This window comes from Oryctolagus cuniculus, chromosome 15 (genome assembly GCF_964237555.1).
Source record: "Oryctolagus cuniculus chromosome 15, mOryCun1.1, whole genome shotgun sequence".
Classification (NCBI taxonomy): Eukaryota; Metazoa; Chordata; class Mammalia; order Lagomorpha; family Leporidae; genus Oryctolagus; species Oryctolagus cuniculus.
The window spans coordinates 88122846-88149828 of record NC_091446.1 but is presented as its reverse complement, the minus strand read 5'-3'; the positions used below and the strand labels follow the sequence as shown (position 1 = coordinate 88149828).

The window sequence follows — 26983 nt, the reverse complement described above, 5'->3', positions numbered from 1 at the left end:
ATTTCACAATGTCTTTATTTTGCTTTATACAGAATTCATATGTGATGTCAGTGGTTGTTTTCCTTTCAATGCTTTAATTACATCATCACCCTAACTTCTGACTGCCAATGCTTGTTTGCAAAAATCAGCTTTTATTCTCTTTTGAGAACACTTGTGTATCAAGTTCTTTTTTCTTTTAAGATTATGCATTTGTATTTGATCAATAATTTGAGTAGAATGTTTCTCAATGTGTATTTGTATAATTCATCATCCTTGGGTTCACTGAAGATCTTACATTTGTAGATAAATGTGTTTTGCCATATTTGTATATTTTTAACTATAATTTTTCAAATATTCTGTATTTCCTCCTCCACTCCTAATGGGCATCCCATGATGTGTATGCTAGTATAATTGATGTTATACTACAAGAAGCTTGAGATATGTTTATTTGTTTATTTATTATGTCTTCTACAGAGACTAGATAACTTCCTTTGCCTTCTCTTCAAGTTAACTAATTCCTATGCATCTTCAAAACTGAAATTGGGGCCGGCGCCGCGGCTCACTAGGCTAATCCTCCGCCTAGCGGCGCCGGCACACCAGGTTCTAGTCCCGGTCGGGGCGCCGGATTCTGTCCCGGTTGCCCCTCTTCCAGGCCAGCCCTCTGCTGTGGCCAGGGAGTGCAGTGGAGGATGGCCCAGGTGCTTGGGCCCTGCACCCCATGGGAGACCAGGAAAAGCACCTGGCTCCTGGCTCCTGCCATCGGATCAGCGCGGTGCGCCGGCCGCAGCGCGCCGGCCGCGGCGGCCATTGGAGGGTGAACCAACGGCAAAGGAAGACCTTTCTCTCTGTCTCTCTCTCTCACTGTCCACTCTGCCTGTCAAAAAAATAAAATAAAAAAAAACTGAAATTGGAATCATTTCATAAATGGTTCTATTGCATTTGTCATTTACACGATATTAGTTTGGTTGTTCATGATAACATGTTTTAAGAATCTTATCATTAATTAATTAATATTTAAATATTTTGGTTAATATGTAACACTTGCACAATTCTGTGGGACACTGCAGTATTCCAACATGCACACAGTATAAACTTGATAACCAGCCTTTCTATTTTCTTAGCTGCTTTTTGGTGTTTGGAGCCAACCAGTACCTCTTTCTTATCCAGTCATCTAACTTGCAGGTTTACATGCAATGGCAATCAAGTTAGCATATAGAAGATGTTCTGCAGGCCCACCTTCACTGAAGCATTATTTTTTGTTTACATTCTCTATTGTGGCCATGTATCAGGCTTTAATCAGGCCTGCTGTTTCTTCCAGGTCTAATATGATTGGTTCTCAATTCCTGAAACATGATCAACTGTTCCTACAAAAGTTGAGAAACAGCAAGGGCCAAAGGGCTGTTTGAATACATGCTCATAAGTAAAGCATTTGAGCCATCTTGGTATGTCTGTGGGTCCTCACGGGTTCATTTTCCAAATACACTGCTCACAATAAGATCTGGGTATTCGAAAGGTGACTCAAGTGATCCTTATGACCTAATAGGTTTTCCAGTATCTCCCAAATGTCATGTTGGAGTCTGACTGAAGGTAGTAGGTGAGGGAGATGCAAAATAGCAATACTCCTACACTCTACTACTTTTGTCAGTGAATTCTTTGAAATACTGTATGTATTAATACATTGATGTCTATCTCATTTGGATTCATTGAATATCATGAGTCCTAGTGGTCCTTAAACTAGCCACCTTTGAGTGTGTGCCTTACATGATTTCCAAATTCTCGGTATTATGAAACTTCAAATCAGCAACCCTCACCTTACCCTTTCTCTAAACAGCTTAAGATTTGCAAAATGTAATATTTTAGAATTCTCAATCATATTTCACCTATTAGTATGAGTCTTCCCTGAGTTTGTCCAAATGGGATTGATAGTTTCTTCCTCTAAATCTCTATAGAACTTCAAAAAAGAGTGTAATTGCATTCACTGCTTTCAATCATAGAAGGTTGTTTCCATAACAGCTTCTCCCACATCACTGTGAATTTTTCATGCACTTTCATTAATTTATCTCCCATTCAAGGATGTTTGGTGTATTCTGGGTCCTGACTTAAGGGAGGAGGAATGTCTGTTCCTTGCATTTGAGCATGTAGGACATCCTGGAGAAACTGTGAGACATTTATTCTTAGACAGAGAGGAGACAGGCCTACTCTACATGCTGTCTTGGGTTCCTTAGTGGCCTATGTACATGGCCTATGCAAAGTGGGGGGAGGACTCTATATATGTAAATAGTACAGGGTATCATAGCCACAGTATCATCTGGAGACACTAAGCTTACTTTAGTAGTAGAACTGTGAACAGGAGTCAAAGCTCCTGGTCACCTGTCTAGTATCCACTTGACCACAATGTCAGAAATGAATTGGAAAATTGTGTTCTTCATTGATCATTTCATTTCTTTATTCAGCCTAGTTCACTTCTATGTTTCGGTCACAAACCTGGGAATGAGAAGTAATCTGAAGTGTCCCCTTTCTTTGTAGAATTTGTAGGTAAATAAGAAGTCACAGACTTCAATTAAATTATCACAAAATTTGACATTACAAATTCCAATATCTGTGAATGAAAGTTTAGTGGACTGGTGATTAAGATGGCAGAGTAGGGAGAGAGCTTACTGCTCTAGTCTAGGAGAAGACAGTTTTAATAAAATGGAGAGTGGCAGTCTCAGGGAAGAGTTAGGGAGAAAACATCAAGGGAAATTCTACACAAATTAGAAGGACACAGTGGACTTATGTAGATGGCATGGACACCTACAACTCAGGAACCCAGCAGCCAAGAGCCTCTGCACCAGTGTTGGAGAGTGAGTTATTTAAGATTTGAGCTTTTCCTATTTGAACCAGAAAGAAGGTAACTTGGAGTCACCCTCTAATAGGAGCGCCTTGAGAAAACAGTCTACGTGAGGTAGATACAGAGAAGCAGCACACAAAATATGAAAAGTGGACTTTGATTATATAATTTGTATACTATATCTTATTTACTTGTCATACACTAAGCAGTACTTGTACACAGAACTCTTTTTTACACTCACAACAGTTTGAGCATCAAGAAATGTTGCCTTTATTTTATAGAGAAAATGAGGCAAAAATAGGTACAGTCACATGACCAATGTTAAACAGCAAGTGGTTGGTTACAAGGGAATACTAACACGCTAGACATGGATTAGTCTATTTCTAAAACCAGAATATTGAAGCTCAGTTGAGAAATTTCAGAAAAGGATCAGGTTCCTGGTCAATGCTGAATCATGATTATTGACTTTCAATGGTTTTTGCAACTCAGGCAAATGACAGGTTTTATCTCTGCTCTTAGTACTTGCCCAGGTTCCAGAATGACACTCACCTAGAGACTTCCTGCATGAATTTGAAGAACTTGAGTGAAGAGTTTACCTTTGGGGGTCAGAAGATCCTCATAGCCCATCTTAACAATTGTGTTCACCTTTGCTTTAGCCTAATCAATTTGGTTCCCTGAACCCCACTTCCCCAACAAGGATGATTACCCAGAATGTGATAGGTGACTAGCATAGAGACACAGGTGCCCATACAAAGCAGTACATTTTAGAAAATCAAAAGTAGTATAATTATGGAAAGATTTCACAGCAATAGATGCCATCCAATGGTAGCACCATTCATTGGCTGGGAAGATTGGTATTGGAGTCCCTTAGGTAAATTCCTTTAATCCCTGTTCCCCTAACCTGTGATTGTGTTGTGATCAGTAGCCAATTGCCCTCATATTATTGCTCTTGAGTGAGTGCTGTAATAGGTATTGTGTGAGGGTTCCAATCACTGCAGAAGGAATGCTAGTAAGGGTGGTTGTTTCCTTACATCCTCAGGTTTTAAGTCTTGGGTAATGAGAAACATTGCATGGTGACAACTGATGCATGAGCTTCCCTCAGCTGCAAAAGTGACTGCATGGCCAGAATGAGTCTAATGTCCTCCAGAGTAAACCTCACAGAGAACCTGACCTAAGGCTTCTTTGCTACCTCTAGAATAAAGCCAGAACTTTCCATTCTGGGTCCTGAGAAGTTCCACTGCACAGTCACCATGACAGCTTCTGTTGCTAACATGCCTAACCATTGTGCTCCTTCTTGTATCCACACCTGCTCTGAGGTGGGTGGCTGTATCCTCCCCTCACCTGTATCCATAGACCACAATGGAATAAACTGGAGATCAACAGCTCAAGAATCTTTATATCATATGGAAATGAGTCAAGACTGAACAACCTGGTCCTGAATAGTACATCATAGAAAAAATCAAAAGAGAAATAGAAAACTTCTAGAAACGAGTGAATATGACAATGTTTAATTTTAAAACATATGGGACACAGGAAAAGCAGCGATAAGAGGGAAGCTTATAGCAATCAATGACTATATGAAGAAATTGGAAAGTTACCAAAAAATGAGCTATCATTGCATCTCAGAGACCTAGAAAAACAATAACAAACCAAACCCCAAATTAGCAAGAGGTAATAAATAATTGAAATAAAAGAAGAAATAAACAAAATTGAAAAACAACAAAAATAGATTCCTCAGAAACCTTAATATAACCTTACCATACAACCCAGCCATCCCACTCCTTGGAATTTACCCAAAGGAAATTAAATTGGCAAACAAAAAGCTGTCTGCACCTTAATGTTTATTGCAGCTCAATTTACAATAGCTTAGATCTGGAACCAACCCAAATGCCCATCAACAGTAGACTGGATAAAGAAATTATGGGACATGTACTCTAAAGAATGTTATACAGTAGTAAAAAGCAATGAAATCCGGTCATTTGCAACAAAATGGAGGAATCTGGAAAACATCATGCTGAGTGAATTAAGCCAGTCCCAAAGGGACAAATATCATATGTTCTCCCTGATCGGTGACAACTAACTGAGCACCAAAGGGGAAACCTGTTGAAGTGAAATGGACACTATGAGAAACAGTGACTTGATCAGCCCTTGTCCTGACTGTTGATGAACAACTTAATACTTTATCCCATTTAGTATTTTTTTTGTTCTACTTAATACTATAGGTTGAACTCTGTAATTAACACACAATTATTCTTAGGTGTTTAAATTTAACTGAAAAGTGATCCCTGTTAAATGTAAGAATGGGAATAAGAGAGGGAGGAGATGTACATTTTGGGACATGCTCAATCGGACTTGCCCCAAATGGTAGAGTTAGAAATGTGCCAGGGGCTGGTGCCATGGTTCAACAGGATAATCCTCCACCTTGCAGCACCAGCAGACTGGGTTCTAGTCCTGGTTGGGGCACCGGATTCTGTCCAGGTTGCCCCTCTTCCAGTCCAGCTCTCTGCCCAGGAGTGCAGTGGAGCATGGCCCAAGTGCTTGGACCCTGCACCCCATGGGAGACCAGGAGAAGCACCTGACTTCGGATCAGTGTTGTGCGCCGGCCACAGCGCGCCGGCCACAGCAGCCATTGGAGGGTGAACCAATGGCAAAGGAAGACCTTTTTCTCTGTCTCTCTCTCTCTCACTGTCCACTCTGCCTGTCAAAAGAAAGAAAGAAAAAACGTGCCAGGGGATTCCAATTCAATCCCATCTAGGTAGCATGTACCAATGCCATCTCACTAGTCAAAGGGATCAATTTCAGGTCACAATTGATCATAATGATAGGATTAAGAGTCAAAGGGATCACATAAACAAGACTAGTCTCTGCTAATACTAACTGATAGAATTAAAAAGGAGAGAACAATCCAACATGGGAAGAGGGATACACAGCAGACTCATAGAATGGCATATGTCCTAAATAGCACTCTGGCCTCAGAATCAGCCCTTAAGGCATTCGAATCTGGCTGAAGAGCCCATGAGAGTATTTTAGGCATGGAAAGCCAAGACATTCTGGAAAAAAAAAAGACCTAAATGAAAGATCTCTGTGAGTGAGATCCCAGTGGAAAGAACAGGGCCATCAAAGAAGGAGGTACCTTTCTCTGAAGGGAGGAGAGAACTTTCACTTTGACTATGGCCTTGTCAAAAGGCTTTCATAGCCTTGGAAACTCATGACAAGCACCTCGGGTGATTACTGATGCCATAAACAAGAGTGTCAAATTGTTAAGTCAACAGCAGGAGTCACTGTGTACTTACTTCTCACGTGGGATCTGTCCTTAGTGTGTTGTCCAATGTGAAGTAATGCTATAACTAGTACTGAAACAGTATTTTACACTTTGTGCTTCTGTGTGGGTGTAAACTGATGAAATCTTTACTTAATATATACTGAATTGATCTTCTGTATATAAAGAGAATTGAAAATGAATCTTGATGTAAATGGAAGGGGAGAGGGAGTGGGAGATGGGAGGGTTGCAGGTGGGAGGGAAATTATGGGGGGGGCATTGTAATCCATAAGCTGTACTTTGGAAATTTATATTTGTTAAATAAAAGTTAAAAAATAAAAGCAACAACAACAAAAAAGAGAAAGATCCATGTAATGAAGAGTTGTGTTTTTTTTGAAAAATAAGCAAAAGGATACAACATTGGTCAAAGTAACCAAAGAAAGAGAGGGAAGACCCAAATTGATAAAATTGCTGATGGAAAAGGAAATGTAACCATAGAAATAAAAAAGAATCACCAATAATTGTTACAGAGTGCTTTATGGCAACAGATCAGGAAACCTAGAAGAAATAGAAAGATTCTTGGACACATACAATCCACCAAAATTGAGTCATGAAGACATAGGAAACCTAAACAGACCAATAACCAATATGGGAATTGAATTGGTAATAAAGGCTCTTCCGACAAAGAAAAGCCCAGTACAGGATGGTTTCACTGCTGAATTCTACCAGACATTTAAAGAAGAACTAATTCCAATACTTCCCAAGCTATTCAAAACAATTGAAAGCGAGGAAATATTCCCAAATTCCTTTGAGGAAGCCTGCATCACTTTAATTCCTAACCCTGAAAAAGCTGTGACAGAGAAAGAGAACTACAGACCAATATCCCTGATGAACATAAATGCAAAAATCCTCAACACAATATTAGCTAATTGAATTTAATTGAATTTTTTTTAATATATCAGAAGATCAGTGGGATTTATCCCTGGTATGCAGGGGTGGTTTACATTTGTGAATTAATAAATGAATACATCACATTAAGAAAATTAAGAACAAAAAACATATGCTTATCTTAATAGATGCAGAGAAAGCATTTGATAAAATACAGCACGCTTTCATGATGAAAACTTTAAGCAACTGGGTATTCCTCAAAGATTTAGCCAGAGCCATTAGGATAGAAAAAGAAATCAAAGGGATGCAAATTGGAAAGGAGGAAACAAAACTATCCTTATTTGCAGATTACATGATCCTATATATAGAAGATCCAAAAGACTACACTAATAAAATATTGGAACTCATAAAAAGTTTGATAATTTGGCAGGATATAAAATCAGACAGAAAAGCAAATAGTTTTTGTATGCACAGGCACGGTCATGACTGCAAAAGAGATTTTAAGATCAGTCTCATGCACAATAGCTCCAAAAAGTATTAAATACTTGGAATAAATTTAACCAAGAAGTCAAAGATCTCTACAGTTAAAATTACAACACACTAAAGAAAAAAAAAATAGAAGAGTACGCTAGAATATGGAAAAATCTTCCATGCTCATGGATTGGAAAATCAACATCATCATCAAAATGTCCATACTACCAAAAGCAATTTACAGATCCAATACAATTCCAATCAAAATACCAAGGACATTCTTCACATATCTAGAAAAAAATGATGCTAAAATTCATATGGAAACACAAGAGACCACAAATAGCTAAGGCAATCTTATACAACAAAAAACAAAGCCAGGGGCATCACAATAACTGATTTCAAGACATACATATTATGAAGCAATTATAATCAAAACAGCCTGGTGCTGGCACAAAAATAGACTTGCAGACCAATGGAACAGAATAGAAACTATGGAAATCAATCCATACATCTACAACCAATTTATCTTTGACAAATAGCTAAAATCAATTTCTCGAGCAAGGACAGTTTCTCAACAAGTGGTGCTGGGAAAACTGGATCTGAACATGCAGAAGTATGAAACTAGACCAATACCTAACACGTTACACAAAAATCCACTCAAATTGGATCAAAGACCTAAATCTATGACCCAATGCTATCAAATTACTAGAGAACATGGAAGAAGCTCTGCAAGACCTTGGCATAGGCAAAGACTTCTTTGAAAAGACTTTAGAAGCACAGGCAATCAAAGTCAAATTTGAGAAATGGGATTGCATCAAGCTGAGGTTTCTGCCATGCAAAAGAGACACTGAGGAAAGTGAAGAGACAACTGATAGAATGGGGAAAAGTTTTATAAACTATGCAACTGATAAAAGGTTAACATCAAGAATATATAAGGAGCTCAAGAAATTCAACAATAACTAAACAAACAATCCAATTAACAAATGGGCAAAGGACTTGAAGGGACAGTCTTCAAAAGAGGAAATTCAGCTAGTCAACAGAGAATTGAAAAAATGCTCAGGATCACTAGCCATTAAGGAAGTGCAAATAAAAACCCAATGAGGTTTCCCCTCTCTTCAGTTAGAATGGCTCTTACAGAAATGAACAAAAAAATGCTTGAGTGGATGTGGGGAAAATGGTACCCTAGTCCACTGTTGGTGAGAATGTAAACTGTTGCAGCCACTGTGGAAGACAGTATGGAATACCTCAGAAATCTTCGACCATTCCACTCCTTGGAATTTACTGAAACCAAAATAAATCAGTGTATGAAAGAGTTACCTGTACTTTCATGATCATTGCAGCACAATCCACAAGATATAAAATATGGAATCAGCCCAGATGTCCATGCCCTTTAACTGTTGAATGGATGAAGATATATGTGTGTGTGTGTGTGTGTGTGTGTGTTATTACTCAGCTATAAAAAAAATAAAATCTGTGTTTGGCAACAAAATAGATCCAACTGGAAACCACTATACTTAGTGAAATAAGCCAGTCCCCAAAAGACAGATACATGTTTTCCCTGATCCAAGGTAACAATTATCCAAGGTAATAGAGTGCCTAAATGCAATATATTGGAGTGAAATAGACATTTTGAGATTCAATGATTGTTTACAGTCCTTATCTCTTTCATTGAGGGACAATGTTATTTGTTGTTTTTACTTTTCTGTTTTCTTCATACTCTTTGTTGAGAACTTTTACTTAGTGGAAGGTTTAACATATAATCACTAAGTGAACCTAAAACAGATCTTTGTAAAAATTAAGTGTGGGAATGTGGGAGGGAGAAAGAGGAAGGGTTGGGGCATGAGAGGGAGAGTACGGAGGGAAAGTCACTATGTTTTTAAATCTGTACATATGAAGTGCATGAAAATGTATTACTTATATTTTTTGACAGGCAGAGTGGACAGTGAGAGAGAGAGAGAGACAGAGAGAAAGGTCTTCCTTTTCCAGTGGTTTACCCCCTAATGGCCGCTGTGGCCGGCGTACTGTGGCCGGCCCACCATGCTGATTCGAAGCCAGGAGCCAGGTGCTTCTCCTGGTCTCCCATGCGCGTGTAGGGCCCAAGGACTTGGGCCATCCTCCACTGCACTTCTGGGCCACAGCAAAGAGCTGGACTGGAAGAGGGACAACCGGGACAGAATCCGGTGACTAGACCAGGACTAGACCAGGACTAGAACCCGGTGTGCCAGCGCTGCAGGTGGAGGATTAGCCTATTGAGCTGTGGCACCGGCCTACTTATATTTTTAAGATTTTATAAAACATTTATCCCTTTTAGGCCTCTGGGCCTTTTTCATTAAGATAACTATCATGTCTGATAGCACAACAAAACCATTAGGTTTTTTGTAACTTTTGGATATTGTGTCAATAGCATTTTACAATACCATAACTTAAAATTTAGCACTGCTTCACATTGTGACAGCATCATTAATATAATACAAATGGCCTAATTAATTGATTTCTGCAAGATGAGAGATATATCATTTGACATTTCTAAGGTCCCAATTGGAAATACCAAAAACCCAAGAATTTGGAACTTTGATTTTTAATGCCTGCCAAGATGCCAAGAGTGCTTAAAATACCTGTTATAAATAGGATCTCTTAACATCATGACATAATATATACCACATTTGATCATGATTGCAAAGTGATCAAATGCTTTAGAATAAATATATATTCTAACTAACCATGTCTCTTTTAATAAAAAAATCATTTGTTTTAAACAATAAGAACATAACAGAGGCATTAGAGAACAAAAAGATTACCTCAATAGGATAGAAAATTTAGGTATCATTGGTGATCCAAAAATCTGGAACAAAACCTTAAATATAAGAGTTAACACATGGAATCATCCCATAACTTGGAACAATTTTAACAGAGTCAAAACTAGGGAACAGGCCAGCGCTGCAGCTCAATAGGCTAATCCTCCACCTGCAGCACTGGCACACTGGGTTCTAGTCCCAGTTGGGGCACCGGATTCTGTCCCGGTTGCCCCTCTTCCAGTCCAACTCTCTGCTGTGACCCAGGAGTGCCGTGGAGGATGGCCCAAGTCCTTGGGCCCTGCACCCCATGGGAGACCAGGAGAAGCACCTGGCTCCTGGCTTCAGATCAGCACAGTGCACCGGCCACAGCAGCCATTGGAGGGTGAACCAATGGTAAAGGAAGACCTTTCTCCCTGTCTCTCTCTCTCACTGTCCACTCTGCCTGTCAAGAAAGAAAGAAAGAAAGAAAGAAGAAAGAAAGAAAGAAAGAAAGGAACCTAGGGAACAGAAAACATCTGACTGAAGCTGACTAGAAAACTGACAAAGTCATCAATTAAAAAATATTAAAAGGAGATGCTTCTGTTTTTAAACAGAATTTTAAATTTAAGGCAGTTTCCAAATGTTTCTTCTGATATTCTTGAATTGCATTTTGAAAGAATCCTTTAAAAATCTCCAAATGAAGACAACATTTTCTAAATAAGATACACATCAAATTTCAACCTCAGTTATTTTCAAGCAGTTTTGAATTATTTTTCATATAGACCATTTATGAAAACATATTAGCAAACCCAAATAGCTTTTCATAGAATATAGGATGCCAAGGGTACCAAAGTTTACATTTAGACACATTTATCTTATTTATCTTTAGGCAATTTACATTTAGCAATCACACCTAGAAGGCTTAAGATGCTGATATATCATAGCTTTATCTGAATTAAGGTCAAAATTACACTTATATGGAATTCTACTCCTGTTAGTAAAAACTCTAGTTAGATATCAGTGACATAAACCAGAGATTGCAAAATCCACCTTAGGGGATATAAGAAGTGCGGATTACCCATTGCCATCTCATTAGAAACCTGTTAAAATAATTTGCGAAACAAATTTGGCATTTGCAAGCAATTTTTCAGCCAGATGTCTTCCTAGATTTGCAAGAGAGTAATTCCTTTAAATGCAATGTCCATTTACAGCTGAACCAAGATTTTCATGCATGAGATTAAAATCTAATTGAACTTGGTTTAATTTTCTTTTTACTACCCCCCAAAACACCCCATGCTAATGATGCCTAGTCAACAGTCAGCTACTTGGGACTGCTTCTGAAACAAGCAAGTGTAAAGGCAGCTGCAAAACAGGTCAAGGGTGACTGTGGGATGGAGTTGATGTGCCAGGGATGAGAAGTCCACTGAAGATTGTCCCCCATTATGTTAGATTTAATGGGAGAGAGCATTGAGAGCAGGTGGGCACCCCTTCCAGAGAGAGAGTCCTAAGGAGGAGAATCTGACAGGTGGCAGGAAAAAAGGGCAGTGACCTACAAGGAAGCTTTTGTAAGAGCCTGTGGAGAGGCAGGTTAGAGGGAGAAAAACTAGATGCCCTGCAAAGGGACATGAAGATTATACTGCAGAGCAAAAGCCAATGCTGGTATCATGTAATGTGAGGCTGTCAGTTAAACCGGCCTCATGTATGAGAAGTGAGGCCAGGATGTGTCTCAAGTCCAAGATTTCATCCTATGGAATATATATATATATATATATATATATATACACACACACACACATATATTTCAATAGTACCTGAGGATTCATGCCTAAAAACCCATTGGCAAAATTACAGTGGGGCAATGGTTGCCTGGTTAAAAAAATAGAAAACTCTCCTCCACTGGGTATTAAAAGCCTCAACACTCAAACATGATAACAGAGGGATGCTGGCGGCTCACTAACAAATGGACCCCAGGACTCTGTTACAGATTCTGGAAAATAATTTAATGCATATTGGAGCACATGCAGGAAAATAGAAGCAAGAAGCCATTCAGGAGACAGAGTCTGAGACAGGGAGTCAGAACACAGAGGATGGAACTTTTCAGTTAAGCTAATTTCTCCATCCTCTAACTTGTATCCAGGTCAGATGGTGGTGCAAAAAAAAGATGAGGCATTTTTGTGTAATCCCAGTGGTCAAAGGAGTCTCAAAGTGTAGATGGTTTGCCTCCTGGCTGGAATGAGAGTCTAAAAATGGAAGCCCACCTCAATTCTTCTCTCTCCTGAGCTTGAGACATCTCTCAAAAGTCTCTTGCTGCCTGTGGCATCCAGACATGCACTGAAGACCACAGGAAGAAAGGAAGGTGAGGGTGGGATTACCATGTATTACCCCCTCTCATTCAGCCTTCCACATCCATAACCTAGGGTATATTTGTCAGAATAGCATGCACAGGAATGATCAGTTCTCTTACTTGTGGTGTGCCAGAATGGACTTCTGCCTGCTCAAACATATACTGTAACTTTGTTCTTACACATACGGAAAAATAGTTGCCTGTCCGTTAATCCTTAGTCTTATCTAATGGGCCTAATTTCGACAATCAGTCTTCACAGCAAGAGCTTCAGCATAGGTATTTTTAAGCATAATTTGGAGAGAGGGTACTAGTCCTAGCTACCACTTAGGTTGGTGACTAGGCAGGTGAAGGTACAAAGAAGCATAGTGAGGGGGTAAAATCTCCCCAGTAAACTTCCCCTATGTACTACATTGGGAGTACCTGACAGAGGGGACTCAATAGAAGGGACTTGAGAAGGAAGGTAGAGGATACCAGAGACATACTAGGACTTGTCTACACAAATACAGGTCATGTGGGGAGCTACATTTAATGAGAGTCTAGATTGAAAAGCTGCCTGTCTGTGAAAGGGGTAATTAAACTATGACCCAAAATTGACAAATGAAATATCTAGGAAATTCCTGGTAATTGGACCAGGGGTTCAAGTTGAAGGGATTGAGATCTGGTTACATAATGAAGGCATTTAGAGGAGCAGAGAGATGGAGATCTTGTCAGGATCTGGAGTAAAGGAAAGATTCTTTGTGGCATGAAGCCTGGAGACTAAGGCCTTGCCTCAAACTGTGCCCAGTGTCATGCCCAGTGTCACTGACAAATTGATCTCTGAGGAAGGAAGAACATAATACAGTTTTTGTTCTTACACATAAGAGGCACAGTGGGTTAGCGCCCTGGCCTGAAGTGCTGGCATCCCATATGGGTGCCGGTTCAAGACCTGGCTGCTCCACTTCCAATCCAGCTCTCTGCTATTGCCTGGGAAAACAGAGATGGCCCAAGTCCTTGGGTCTCTGCACCCATGTGGGGAACCCATAAGAAGCTCCTGGCTCCTGGCTTTGGATTGGCATAGCTCCGGCTGTTATGGCTATCTGGGGAGTGAACCATTGGATGGAAGACCTCTCTCTCTCTCTCTGCCTCTCCTCTCTCTGTGTAACTCTGACTTTCAAATAAATAAATAAATCTTTCAAAAAAAAAAAAAAAGAATAGTCTTTGACCCAACACCCTAATGGGTGGTTGAAGTCTGGTGTCTAGTCAACAAGTTCTTTAAAAACACTCTCTGGTGTTTTTTCAAAGTTACTCCAACATTTTCATCCAGTTTCAAAGGATGGGCCAAAACTGATTTGGACCAAACCAACATTCCCAGAGCTGAGAATAGAAGTATGAAAAGTGGAGCCCCTGACTTTATGGCTCATGATGGCTCCAAAGGAGCAGGACACCTGCGCTGTGCAGGAAAATGCACTTCCCATCCCATCACCATTTGGGATATTAGAGTCTGATGCCCAGACAAGAAACTTTCTGGAAGCACTGGAGTATAGCCCCAGCCAGGACCCATCAGTTGTCTCAAGGTCTTTTCTCCCAGTTCCTCACAAGGGCCTAATCCATGCCAGGTGGATGGGGGATTGCTTCACATCTCAGTGCCTATATAGGTTTGTCAGGGACTCGGATTCATCCAAGAGATTTTCAGAACACACTGGGAAGTACCTCAGCCAGTGTTCTTCTCAGGGCCTTGTCCCATCCCTATGAAGGGTCAAACCACACAGGAGAGGGAGGGATTAGAACACAGTCTCAGCTCCAGGAGATTACTCTAGCCTAATTAGTAAGCCCAGCCTCTGAGTCTTAGGGCCTGCAGCTGTGCTAACCACTGTTAACTGGCTGGCAGGAGCCCAGTGTTCTTGAGAGAGAGTTGCTATGTGGAAAGGGAAACTCTCCTGAAAACAGAAGCCAGAGCAGTCTGCATGTTGGGGGGGGGGGGGCTCCAATTGAAAAGGAAACATAGTTGCTAAGCCTTCACAAGGCTGCTGAGACTTTGCTCGAGTTTGACACACTTCCGTGTCCCAGTTACTCAGTGTTTCCAACAATCCAAGATGGCCCCCGGGGGAGGTACCTAGCCTGACAGGAGACTTCTGTATTCATGTACAGTATGTGTCCTCAGCTGTGATTGGCCCTTGAGGGCATGCCCGGCTCATGTCCTGCCTTACCTTTCAGCTGGTTGGCTCGGTTCCCTTTGCCCTGGACAGCCCCCTTTCTGTGTCTATAAAAGCTCTTCCCCTCCCAATAAAATCAAGAACCTGGCTGTGCCCTGGGCGTTGACTGATCTACTGGCTGTGGTGTGATTCCTTTGCCACTGACACTCATCATTCCGCTCGGCCCCCGAGCTCCCCAGGCTGGCCCTGAGGAGCTCTATCGGACCTGCTGCCCCATGACGAGCAGCATGCATGCTCACCATCTGTTGAGATGATCAGATGCTGGCTGGAATCGAACTTGAGTGGGATCTGGGTCATGGCACCAAAATGTAATGGGTAAAATGGCAGCAGAGAAAAGATTACCTCAGTTCTTTGTCTCACATGATAGAATTTCCAAGTGGACAGGGCAGAGAGAAAAGCAACAGTTATTTAAATCAGAGACATCCTGGCAGAATGGCCTGAAGGGGGTTTCCAAGACAGGAAAAATGTTGTATATTCCTTTTTAACCAGAAACTCTGCAGGTTTTATAGAAAAAGTATACATGACAACTCTGAATTACTCCTTTGCTTTAGCATTTTAATCTCCCAGGGATCATCCTCCAATGATGTTTTTCATTTCCTATTGATAAAAATAATTCAGAATATCATATCTCCAATTCCACAATCGTAACTTTATGTGCTTCCCAGTATATTACCTGAAGCCCCTGCTGTGGATTCCCACAGCTTCATTCCAACAGTCTTAAAGCCAAACCCCAAACTGAGTGAGGTTTCTTAGTGAAGTTACAGAATCAATTTTTTACACCTCTTCACTCTTCTTTGTTAACTATGCTCTGGAATGCTGATGGGATATAAATAACTATTGTCGTGGTATGCCAAGAAAGGGGAAGTTCTGGAGGAGTCATTACACATAATCACTGTTGTAACAAGCTAAAGTTATATTTTCTTTACATTAGCAAATCAAAATCTTTGGCTTGCAGAAAGTTTTAGAGTATATACAATTTATCAGTATTTGAGTCTATGCTTATGAATTCTGTAAGTGTTGAAATTTTAGTCTTAATAATTTCTAAAATATATTACTCTATTATCTTTTTTTAACTTTTATTTAGAAAATATGTTTCCAAAATACAGTTTATGGATGAGAGTGGCTCCCCCCCCCATAATTTCCCTGCCACTCGCACCCCTCCCATCTCCTGCTCCCTCTCCCATTCCATTCACAACAAGATTCATTTTCAATTCTCTTTATATAGAGAAGAACAATTTAGTATATATTAAGTAAATATTTCAACAGTTTGCACCCACACAGAAACACAAAGTGTAAAATACTGTTTCAGTACTAGTTATAGCATTACTTCACATTGGACAACACATTAAGGACAGATCCTACATGAGAAGTAAGTACACAGTGACTCCTGCTGTTGACTTAAAAATTTGACACTCTTGTTTATGGCGTCAGTAATCTCCCTAGGCTCTAGTCATGAGTTGCCAAGGTTATGGAAGCCTGTTGAGTTCACCAACTTGGATCTTATTCTGACAGGGTCAAAGTCAAAGTGGAAGTTCTCTCCTCCCTTCAGAGAAAGGTACCTCCTTCTTTGATGGCCCTGTTCTTTCCACTGGGATCTCACTCGCAGAGATCTTTCATTTACATCTTCTTTTTTTTTTTCCAGAGTGTCTTGGCTTTCCATGCCTAAAATACTCTCATGGGCTCTTCAGCCAGATCCGAATGCCTTAAGGGCTGATTCTGAGGCTAACCCACTGTTGGTGGGAATGCAAACTGGTTAAGCCACTATGGAAGGCAGTCTGGAGATTCCTTAGAAACCTGAATATAACCCTACCGTACAACCCAGCCATCCCACTCCTTGGAATTTACCCAAAGGAAATTAAATTGGCAAACAAAAAGCTTTCTGCACCTTAATGTTTACTGCAGCTCAATTTACAATAGCTAAGACCTGGGACCAACCCAAATGCCCATTAACAGTAGACTGGATAAAGTAATTATGGGACATGTACTCTATAGAATACTATACAGCAGTCAAAAACAATGAAATCCGGTCATTTGCAACAGAATGGAGGAATCTGGAAAACATCATGCTGAGTGAATTAAGCCAGTCCCAAAGGGACAAATATCATATGTTCTCCCTGATCGGTGACAACTAACTGAGCACCAAAGGGGAAACCTGTTGAAGTGAAATGGACACTATGAAAAACAGTGACTTGATGAGCCCTTGTCCTGACTGTTGATGTACAATTTAATACTTTATCCCTTTTAGTAATTTTTTTGTTCTAGTACTATTGGTTGAACTCTGTAATTAGCACACAATTATTCTTAGGTGTTTAAATTTAACTGAAAAGTGATCCCTGTTAAATATAAGAATGGGAATAAGAGAGGGAGGAGATGTACAATTTGGGACATGCTCAATCTGACTTGCCCCAAATGGTGGAGTTAGAAACATGCCAGAGGATTCCAATACAATCCCATCAAGGTGATATGTACCAATGCAATCTCACTAGTCCAAGTGATCAATTTCAGTTCACAATCAATCACACTGATAGGTCTAAGAGTCAAAGGGATCACAAAAAAAGCAATGGAAAAGCAGCACAACAATGGTCTCGGAAATTCCAACCACATCAGTTCAACATCCTGAGAAAGGACTAAATTCTTCCTACTGCAGGGATAGTTGTGTTAGCTTATTTGAGCATAATGCTCTTATATACTAAAATCACGTCATTATTCTTTGTCTCATTCCAAACTTTACAGCATCTCTCTGATGACCTAAGTGACTTCCTATAGAGGGAAGTCAGGCCTTCATGAACACTGAGTCTGCAGACAAGATATTTCTCATTTTAATTTAATTCACTAGAATTCTGATTTACATAGCTCACTAGCTTGTGGTTCAATCTCTCTGAATCATTCAATTTTGCTTTATGGCAAAACTGTGTATCCGGACCTAACCAGATAACATCAGGTAAATATCATTTCCATTATTGTTTATGACTGGGTAGTATTACATTATGTATATATACCCTACATTTTATTTATCCAGTCATCAGTTTATAGACATCTGGGTTGATTCCATATCTTAGCTATTGTGAATTGAGCGGCAATTAGCATGGGGATACAAATAACTCTTTCACATGCTGATTTCATTTCCTTTGGGTAAACGCCCAGGAACGGGATGTTTTGGTCATATAGTAGGTCTGCTTTCAAATTTCTGAGGAATCTTTATGCTGTCTTCCAGAATGGTTGTACTAGTTTACATTCTCACCAACAGTGGATTAGCATACCTTTTCCACACATCTTCACCAACATTTAATTTTTTTTAAAGTTTTGGATGAGAGTTATTCTAATAGGTGATTTTTTGTGTGTTTTCCTTGAATTTCGCTAATAGCTAGTGATTCTGAGAATTTTTTCTCAGTGTTGATTGGTCATTTGGAATTCATACTTTGAAAAATGCATATACTTTTTCATCTCTGATTTTAAATAATTTGGATTTTCTCTTTTTATGGCTAGTTAGGTCAATGGTGCATGAATTTTATTTTTTCAAAAATTCAGCTCTTCATTTCACAGATCATTTGTATCTATTTTTGGTCTGGAGGTTTCAAATTTTATTTCTTCTCTAATTTTAGTTATTTTTTATACTACTAATTTCAGGTTTGTTTTGTTCTTGTTTTTCCAGTTCCTTGAGATGCATTTTTTGATCACTTATTTGATGCCTGTCTAATTTCGCAGTGTAGCACTAATTTCTACAAACTGCTCTCATACCTCCACTTTTGCTGTACTAAATTTTGACGTGTTGTCATTTTCATCCATTTCAATGATTTTTTTCATTTTTTTAATTTCTTTTATGACCCACTGTTCATTCAGGATCATGTTTTTCAGGCTTCACTTGTTTGCATATTTTCTATAGTTTTAAGTCGTTAGGCTGGCGCCACCGCTCACTAGGCTAATCCTCCGCCTTGTGGCGCCGGCACACCAGGTTCTAGTCCCGGTCGGGGTGCTGGATTTTGTCCCAGTTGCCCCTCTTCCAGGCCAGCTCTCTGCTGTGGCCAGGGAGTGCAGTGGAGGATGGCCCAAGTACTTGGGCCCTGCACCCCATGGGAGACCAGGAAAAGTACCTGGCTCCTGCCATCGGATCAGCACAGTGCGGCGGCCGCGGTGGCCATTGGAGGGTGAACCAATGGCAAAGGAAGACCTTTCTCTCTGTCTCTCTCTCTCACTGTCCACTCTGCCTGTCAAAAAATAAAACAAAAAGTTGTTAATTCCAGCTTCATCCTATGGGGTTCAGAAAAGATACATGGTATGATTTCAATTTTTTTCAATTAATTGAGACTTGTTTTATGGGCTAGCATATGGTCTATTTTTGAGAAAGTTCCATTCACTGATGAAAAGTATGTGTATTCTGCAGCTATTTTATGAAGTGTTCCGTAGATATCAAGTAGGACTATTTGACCCACAAATTAGATTAGTGCTGTTGTTTCTTTGTTGATTTTTTTTCCAGTTGGTCTGTCCATTGATGAAACTGTAATGTTAAAGTCACCTATTATTATTGCATTTAAGTCTGTGTCTCATTTTAGATCCATTAATATTTGTTTTAAATTGCCAGGCACCATGGTATCGGTGATACATATTTACTGCAGCCGTATCTTCCTTTTCAATTGATCCCTTAATAATTACACAAAACCCTTCTTTGTTTCTTTTAACAATTGTTGTGCTAAAGTTTATTTTGTGTGATATTACAATTGCTGTTCCTGCTTGTTTTACTTTCTGATATCATGAAGATCTTTTTTTAATCTTTCACTTTCAGTCTGAATATCTTTGTTGGTGATGTGTGTTTCTTGTACATAGCAAATAGCTGAGTTTTCTTTGATTTGTATCTGAGTTTTTACTGACCCCGTATCTTTTAATTGGATAATTTAGGTTACTTACATTCAAAGTTATAATTTGTAAGTAATGACCTGGTCTTACCATTTTTCCATAAATATTTCTATTATTTGCTTTGGAATTCCTTTGCACTTTTACTAGCAGATGTTCTTCCTTCACATTATTTCATAATGATGATTATCTCTGTTTCTGTGTGCAGCACATCCTTCAGTGTCATTTGTAAGGTTGGATGTATTACAACAAATTCTTATAATTTCTGTTTGTTGCAGAAGGTCTTTATTTCACTTTCATTGATAAATAAGGGCTTTGCTGGGTATAATATTCTCAGTTGAATTTTGTTGTTTTTGTTGTTTTTTAAGACTTGGACTATATCAGGGCTGGCACTGTGGCATAATGGGTAAAGCTGCCGCCTATAGTTGGTCAGCGCCATGGCTCACTAGGCCAATCCTCCACCTGCAGCACCAGCACTTCAGGTTCTAGTCCCGGTTGGGGCACCGGTTCTGTCCCGGTTGCGCCTCTTCCAGTCCAGCTCTCTGCTGTGGCCTGGGAAGGCAGTGGAGGATGGCCCAGGTGCTTGGGCCCTGCAACCACGTGGGAGACCAGGAGGAGGTACCTGGATCCTGGTCAGATCGGTGCAGTGCACAGGCCATAGCAGCCATTTTGGGAGTGAAACAATGGAAGGAAGACCTTTCTCTCTGTCTTTCTCTCTAACTCTGCCTGTCAAAAAAAAAAAAAAAAAGCTGCTGCCCACAGCACCTATCCCATATGGGTGCAGGTTTGAGTTCCAGATGCTCCACTTTTGATCCAGCTCTCTGTTATGGCTTGGGAAAGCAGTGGATTATGGCCCAAGTCCCGTGTAGGAGACCTGGAAGAAGCTCCTGCCTCCTGGCTTCAGATCAGTGCAGCCCTGGCCATTGAAGCCAACTGGGGAGTGAGCCACTGCATGGAAGACCTCTCTCTGCCTTTCATTCTCTCTCTGTGTAACTCTGACTTTCAAATAAATAAATAAATCTTTAAAACAAAAAAAGACTTGAACTATGTCTCTCCATTCTCTCCTACCCTTTAGGGTTTCATGAGAAATCATCTGCCAGTCTAATTGGACATCTTTTGAAGGTAATCTGGCATGGTTTTGTATACACCTTAGGATCTTAATGTTTTACTTTTGAAAGTTAAACTATAATGTGTCTTGGTAACATCTTTTCTGACCCTGTCAGAAGTTTTATGTGCTTCGTATAATTGCTGTCAATATCTTTCTCCAAACTAGGGGCATTTTCTGCTATTATTTCACTGAATAGATTTTCTAGTCCACTCTCAATTCACAAAGGTTCAGAATCTATGTTAGGACATTTTATAGTATCCCATGGTTCTCATATTATTTTCAATGTTTCTAATTTGTCTTATTTATTTCCAAAGATTTGTCTTCTATTTCTTTCTTCTGCCCTACAAAGTATGCTGCTAAGGCTTTCTACTGTATTTTTATTTGACATACTGAATTCTCATTTCTAATAATTTAGTATGGTTTCCTGTGAACCTCTCTATCTTCTGGCAAAGTTTTTCAGCTATTGTCATATATGAATGGCTTTAACTCATGCATTTCCTTCTCTGTGTTTTTGAGTAATCTTATGGCAATTCATCAATCCCTTTGTCTTCAGATTTTATGATTAATACACTGTGATATTCCTTTTGGGGAGTCAGATTGTCTTCCTTGTTCATGTTTCTTGTATTTCTACATTTATCTGTAGGCATTTGTGGAAACACTTGTTGCTTTTCTACTCTGTTGTCTTTTATCTTTGAAATATGCTCTGTTGTTTAGTGTGGTGTCTTTTCTTTGAGTGGATATCCAGAGACATGTGCAGGGTGGCAAAGTAGAGTTCCAGTCAGTGTTCAAGTAGGGCAAGAATCCAGGATGACATCCAAACTGGGTATGGTAGATCTCCTCTATTGTTTGCAGGGAGTAGGGTATGATCACATCATCTTACATGATCATAGCCTCAACTCATTTTTACCAAGATGATCAATGCCCAAGATGAGTCAACACTAGCTACACACCCCCACCCCATAGGTGCATGGACCACACCACGGATCTGTGATGTCCTCAGTATAAGCATGGGACCCTGTGCAATGACCTACCCTGAGCATTCAGGCAACTATGAGCCTCTGAATCCAGACACACTGATTTCCCAGAGACTCAGCTAACCTCACATCTTACCATACAGTCACAGAGTTCCCACACTCATAGAGCACTGGACTCCCACAGTTATGGGGAACAGGGGATCCACTGAGTCTTATGATCCTGCCCCATTCACCTAGAGAGCAAAGGCATTTCCATAACCACTGATTTTCAGTGCTTCATCTTGGAAGTTTATGTCTGGGTGCCCATGATAGAGTGAAGCAAGGGGAATGCCTCCTAGGGTGCCTGCCCTCTGCCAATCCTCAAGGCCAGACTCAAAGTCAATGGGAACCATGGATTTATTTCTGTGATAAAATTCTTTGGTCACACGCATCTGAGCTGCTGCAGCCTCTACTCACCTTATTAAGGTAAAACACCCCCTGCTAGTTGCCAGGCACCCTTGTTCTGGAATGAGAAGAAAAAAATGTGCTCTCCTTCAATGGGGTAAGGTGGGCACTTATATGCTCTCCCAGAGTTACAAACCAGAACCAAAGTCAGTGTGTCCACAAAGTTCTCAATCAGGCAGTATCACCAGTGACATGGGTTGTCACAGACTCTTCTCACCTTGTCCCAAGAAGATGGCTTCTCCTCCAGCCTCTCACTTGTGGAAGTTGGCGGTGGTGTCACTGCTCACTGCTCCATGTTTGTAGTGTCCACAGTCCTTCATAGACACTCCCTTCTTTCCGTAGAATTTCCACTGAAAACTCTGTCCAAAACAACCCTGGAATATAATTATTTTTCTTCACTTCTATGATCTTCCTGTAGTCAAACTGAGCACATCTTTTCCCTGTTCATCCATCTTGGAACTCCCATTCTGCTGTATTAACCACAGAAGTGATCTCAAATGGATTACACAAGAAAATATTCTATGAATGAGTCCTGAATTTTTGCCAGGCACTCTTACTGCTAAGTATTACTTACCTCACTGAATTTTCACTAACACTTTCTGAGATATGTTGCCATTGTCCTATGATTTCTATTGCAGAAGGTGAGATTGGAAAGGGACATTATGTTGCCTAGAAGCACCCAGGATGTCAATGACAGAACTGAAATTTGAATACAGGTATACCTGATGTTGAAATCTGGATTCTTACCAATAATATGTAGTTCACGTGTTTAATGGTTTTTTACTTTTATTTTTGTGCACTTTGAATATTTCTAAAGTGATTGTCTACCCACTACCTATATAGTATCTCATTTAATCCTCAAAACACTGAAGTAAAGTCCAATTGTTGAGTGAACAGGATAAATCTATATGAGTCAGTTATTTGTTTAAAGTGAAGTATTCACATGAGAAAGAACATAGATCTTCAGAAAATAATATAAATATTTAAAGTGGGATGATGTTTAGGTTTTGTATTTTATATACAATTTTAAAAGATGTATTCTATTTTATTTCAAAGGCAGAGTTACAGACAGTGAAGAAGATACACACACACACACACACACACACACACACACATCTCCCATCTGCTGATTCAGTTCCCAAATGTCTGCAATAGCAGTGGAGCAGCAGGGACTCACATCTGTGCCTATGTGGGTTGTCAGCACTGCAGATGGTGGCTTAACCCATAATGCCACAATGCTAGCTCTTATAAATAACTTAAAAAGAAATTTTTGTTATATGCCTACATATAAAGCAGCTGTTAGAATGTTTTAAATATTTTGTTTTTATATAAGAGTAATATAACCATATTAGTGGTGAATTGGAAAATAGAAAAGACAACAGGAACTACATATAATTTCTCTACTAGAGTTCATGTAAGGTACTCATTTGGAAATAGGAGAAAAAGCAAGTTTACACACATTTTTAAGAGATATTATCTCGCTTTCCTTTAAAAACATGAATTTTTCTTTACTGATTTTCTTTAGCAGATATGCAAATAAAGGTGTATAGTAGTTAATAATCTGTTCAAAGTTGCACTTGTAGAAACTGTAGGACTACTAACAGGATAAAAATATCCCATGTTTCAGAGAACATATGATTTCCATTGTACTTTTATGTTGGCTATGTATATCATCTGAGAAATTTTTATAAGAACTCTAAGGTTTCCAAACATACAAATATCTGGTATTTCAAAGAGTGACTTAGATGCTTTTAACCAGAGGGGAAATGAGATGGATAATGGTTACGATGAAATTTTGTATCTAAATCTACTTAAAAGACCTTTCCAGTGATATAATGTGCACCCTCAAATTAAAATTTATGCCAACCAGAGTCTCTTAAACAAAGTTCAGTATCATTCTGAGACTATAAAGTAAATATATTTCATAATCCCAGCTAGGAGACTTAGTATTTGCTACTCCTTTGATGGAAACTCATTTAGAAATAGCTCTATATTTTAGGCATGGAAAGCCAAGACACTCTGGAAAAAATATCCTACATAAAGGACTCCTGTGGGTGAGACCCCAGTGGAAAGAAGCGGCCACCAAAGAAGGAGCTACTTTTCTCTGAAAGGAAGAGAAAATGTCCACTCTGCTTATGGCCTTGTCAAGCTAGCGGATCCAAAAGGATTTTTTGTCAAAGGCCTTGGGGGATCACTGATGTCATACATAAGTATTATTTGTTAAATTAACAAGAGTCACTGTGCACAAACTTCCCATGCAGCACCTCTGTCCACAAAGAGTTGTATCATGAGACTTAATAGTAAAACTTTTTCTCAAGAATCAGTTCTTTTTAATGTATTATATGGAGGATATTATGATATCTCATAAGTTATACTTATGTCTAAGAGCACCCAAAATATGTTTCATGCGTGTGTTCTTATTCAAAGACAATGAAGTTTTGAAAAGGAAAGAAGGAGGAAGGAAAGGAAAAGAGGAAGGGAAGAAAAAAAAATCACCTTTGGGAAGTAATAACAAAAAACAGCCCTTGTTTAGACTCTTGAGGAATAGTTCTCTTAGTTTTTTTTTATTCCATTATTTCTTTTTTTCTCTTTTTTTCTGTTTCTTTTTCTTTCTAAGGCCAAACAGGAGAGGGAAGAGTAGGTGGGAGGACAGGTTCAGTGGGAAGAATTACTATGTTCCTAATGTTGTATTTATGAGATACATACTTATAAAAATAATGAAAATAGAAATCCCTTTACCTAAATTCCTGTGTATAAACAATTTTATGTGTTGTACATCATATAAAATATAATAAGCTTAGACTCTGTAATGCAGAAGAGATTTAAAACTGTTTGAGGGTTCTGGCATTGCGGCGTAGTGAGTAAGCAGCCATGTAGAATGCCAACATCCCATATAGGCACTGATTAAAGACTTGGCTAATCTACTTTTAATTCAGCTTCCTACTATGGCCTGGGAAAGCAGCAGCAGATCTCCCAAGTGCTTGGGCCCATATATCCATGTGGGAGAACTGGGGGAGGCTCCTGTATCCTGGCTTTGGATTGGCCCAGCTCCAGATTTTGCAGCCATTTGGGGAGTGAACCAGCGGATGGAGGATTTCTCTCTCCCCACCCCCTGCCTCTGCTCTCTCTGTAACTCTGCCTTTCAAATGAATGAATAAATAAATAAATAAATAAATAAACTGTTTGAAGATGCTTAATAATTCTGTAAAAAATAACTTGCTTGTATTTAGCTAATTTTCCAAAAACTTTTCATCTCTTATCTTGTTTGATGCTACACTTACTTTTACTGCTGAAATGTTCCATCATCTTACCAGTTTTATTTTCTAAAACTGCAGAAACCTTACCTGTAAATTAATATGTTTTTTCAAAGATTTAATTATTTTACTTGAAAGAGTTACACAGAGAAAAGGAGAGGCAGAGAGAGAGAAAGAGGTCTTCCATCCACTGATTCACTCCCCAATTATGGCCACAATGGCTGGACCTGCACCGATCTGAAAGCAGGAGCCAGGAGCTTCTTCTGGGTTTCCCACATGAGTGCAGGGGCCCAAGCACTTTTGCCATCCTTCACTGCTTTCCCAGGCCATAGCAGAGAGCTGGATAGGAAGTGGAGCAGCCAGCCAGGACTCCAACTGGCATCCATATAGGATGCTGGCACTGCAGGCAGCGGCTTCACCCACTATGCCACAGTGCAGGCCCAGTGAGTATGTTTTATACTATCCTATGCAATAAATAGAGTAGAATTTGTGTAATTATCATTTAATTTGGTAACACTATTATTAATGCAGAAGTAATTAAACATTGTGAGCAAAAAAAGTCAGAAAATTCTGCTAACAAGTACATGTTTTTCATATGTGGAAAGAGACTTTATATATATTTTTTATAGTGTGCACTGATTTAAAACCATGTTTTTCTGATCTGGTTAAAAAAAAGCTTATCAACTAAATTATAGAATGAAAAAAAATGAATTTTTACCCAAACTTTGATATAGAAATGAATACAGAATGATAACAGAGGGTATAAATTTTAATTAGGCTATTTTGGTTTCTCAAATTTTTTTAATTTCAATTTGGAAAAATAGTGTTTTCAAAATTTAAAATACATTATATCACTGGAACTGGGCTTACTTAAGGAAACCCTTTCCCTCATTTTTTTTCAGAAATCAGAAAAAAATAAGCAAAGTTTAAATAGGAAAAGAGCATTTAATTCAGGAATAAGTTTTAGTAGGAGGCATCAGGTAAAGGAAGTAAGCTAAGACAACTGTTCTGGAAAGTGTCTGTTAAGAAAGGTGGCAGATAGAAAAGCGATATTCCACTTCAAAATTTAATATTGAAGACCTAAAAAGGTGACAAGTATAATTTTATAATTTGTTATGTCACCATTAAGAAAACAGCCAAAAGATTAAAATAAACACAAATGACAGGATATTACTTTGAAAAGCAGTAAAGCTGAAATGAAGTAGAAGAATATAGATGTCTTTAAAGCATTCTTTCAAGTTCAAGAAAACTCTCAGCTTTATAATGTTCATGAAGAAGTGGAGTTATAATGTTTTCAAGACACCTTTGAACAGAGGCATTCTAGGTAATATATTTCAAGGTTTTCTGCCAAAAATGTATTTTTTAATAAACTTGTTTTTATTTATTTTTGTAATGCCTGCTTTTTTTTTTTTTGACAGGCAGAGTGGACAGTGAGAGAGACAGAGAGAAAGGTCTTCCTTTTTGCCATTGGTTCATCCTCCAATGGCCGCCACAGCCGGCGCACCGCGCTGATCCGATGGCAGGAGCCAGGTACTTATCCTGGTCTTGCATGGGGTGCCGGACCCAAGGACTTGGGCCATCATCCTCCACTGCACTCCCTGGCCACAGCAGAGAGCTG

At 39.3% G+C, this 26983-nt stretch overlaps 1 long non-coding RNA gene across 2 annotated transcripts in view; it reads right to left on the bottom strand.

The window, feature by feature from the left end:
* The window catches only part of LOC138845445 (uncharacterized), a 93425-nt gene that overhangs the window by 62189 nt on the left and 4253 nt on the right, over nt 1-26983 (bottom strand). For both annotated transcript variants that reach the window (XR_011382705.1, XR_011382704.1), the window contains exon 2: nt 22329-22485. This is a non-coding gene — a long non-coding RNA (uncharacterized lncRNA). The remainder of the gene's footprint in view (nt 1-22328; nt 22486-26983) is intronic.